The following is a 2,308-nucleotide window of genomic DNA, read 5'->3' on the forward strand; positions in this document are numbered from 1 at the left end:
GTAGATCTCGGCATATCGACAGAAAATATCATTTTATTAGGCATCAAGTAGAAGAAGGACACCTCGTGGTTAAGAGGATATCATCAGAAGATATCCCAGCAGATCCGTTTACGAAGGGACTGAGCAGGGTTAAGCACTTGCAGCATGCTAGGAGTATTGGGCTGAAGGATGATATTAGTTTAGATTAGATAGTATTAGAAACGTGTAATAGATAAATGTAATTGACATTTGATGATTAAATAAAAGAGTATTGTTTATAAGTATTGTTACTGTCTTATGTTAATTGTTTAGCTATTGTTTCACTTTGCATGTTTTAACTTCCAGAATAATTGTGTTTATTAAGAATAATCGAATTATTCAAACTGTCCACAATCGTTCATATGTTGGAAGTAGGTATGAATGAAGATTATCATGAATTGGTGTGTAGATTTTCTAAATGGTATTAGACATAGCAAAGGTTTGCTGCAACATTCATGAGTGCTTATGAACAAGTTTTGAGCATTGGAATAAACCCGTGCTTGCTGGAATCACTTTGGAGTGATCGCAAGACGATAATATCATATGGTCTTAAAACCTAGATATATGGTTTATTATTTATTAATTGGTTGTACATTTATAATGCAAAACCGCATCAGTAAATTGATGTCATAAAACGCATTATTGTGTATAGTTGGTTAGTCGATAAGTAAATGCATATAAGTCGAAGTTTATCTGTTACTTTTATTCTAAGAGGGTAAAAGCGATATCACGGCCGCTCGATGATTTGATTTAACTTATGTGCCGGGCCCGGTCAGGATTGAATTGATGTGTTCAATTAAGTTCTATGTCAAATAAATATGAGATCGAGAAAATAGTTACTGAACAATGAGTATGACAATGTCTCATGAAATCGTCTTCACGATATCAAAACAAAGGGTTGTACGATCCCTTATCTAAAGGACAGGTTACTGATAAGATCAGAGTTGACAGAGTCTTTGAGAGCTACGATTGATAATCCGATTGTGTCTACGTTTATAGTTACTAGACTTATCCAAGTGGGAGACTGTTGGATTAGTGTCTAAGGCTGTAACTATATTTGGTAAGTACTTAACCCGATTGTGCGTGGTCCTTTTGGTTTGCCTTCACCATAGCAACTTGATAGGGTGATTTAGAGAGAAGAGATATTATTATTAATATATTATAAGAATAATATATTAAAAGAATAATTATATTATTTGATTAATATAAGTCATAAATTAATAAGGATTTAATTTGGTGACTTAAAGAGATTAATTGAATATAAGGGTATAAACTGTCAAATGTATGAAAGTTGTATTTTGAGCTGATAATCCTTATGGATATAGGGTTGGACGATTTTTGGCATATGGATCACCTAGAAATCGTCCAAGGCCTTATCTAGGAAGGGATTTGGATTGCTTTGAGGCTAAGTTATCCAATTAGGGTTTAAGGGTGAAACCCTAGGAGCTCACAGTATAAATAGACCCATAGGGTTGAGGAAATCGGCCACCCTTGTGATTGGAGTAACCCTAGAGCCGATTTCCCTCTTCCTCATCTCTCTCAAATCATCTTCTTGCTAGTTGGTGTTTGTAAGCCATTAGAGGAGTGACATTTGTGACTCTAAGCTCCAAGAAGAAGAAGGTTTTCAAGCAAGTAACTCAAGGTATCATTCTAGATATGTTTTCATATGTTTTAATTGTTTGTTTACATTAGATCTAGCCATGAAAGTCTTGGATATGTTGCATGTTCAATTAGTGAAACCTACATCCAAGCTATAGGGTTGTATGTGCACATAGGTAAAGTTCTTATGTCCAAAACCCATCAAAAATTTCAATACGCTTATGAAATACAATATTGGTCATAATTTCAATAGATACTATTCAATTTGCGGAAATTGAAGTGTGGATCAGTGATTGCGAAAATGTTTCAAAACGAGAAGGCATATTTCTTTTGAATTTTAAATTCAAGGAGAATATTCAAAGCATCTGACATCATGACAATTCAATAAACGGCGGTTGAAGTTTGTTACAAATTTTTGATGCGGTGGCAATGTTTTATTGGTTTAAAATAATTGGCATGATTGGCGTGATTTCATTTGTTGACATTACAGACGTAAAACATTTAATCTGTGGTGGCGGGTTTTCTCTCTCCAATTCTATAAACGGTTCAAGTTAAAATCCTACACCTTTTTCACCGGTTAAAAACCCTAAATATTCATCATCTTTCTTTCTTCGTTCAAAAACCTTAAACAGAAACCTTTGGCAGATGATTTTATGCTCAAATATCATGGCTTCTTTTGATCATATCTCTT

The sequence above is a fragment of the Lactuca sativa genome, chromosome 8 (assembly GCF_002870075.4).
Source record: "Lactuca sativa cultivar Salinas chromosome 8, Lsat_Salinas_v11, whole genome shotgun sequence".
Classification (NCBI taxonomy): Eukaryota; Viridiplantae; Streptophyta; class Magnoliopsida; order Asterales; family Asteraceae; genus Lactuca; species Lactuca sativa.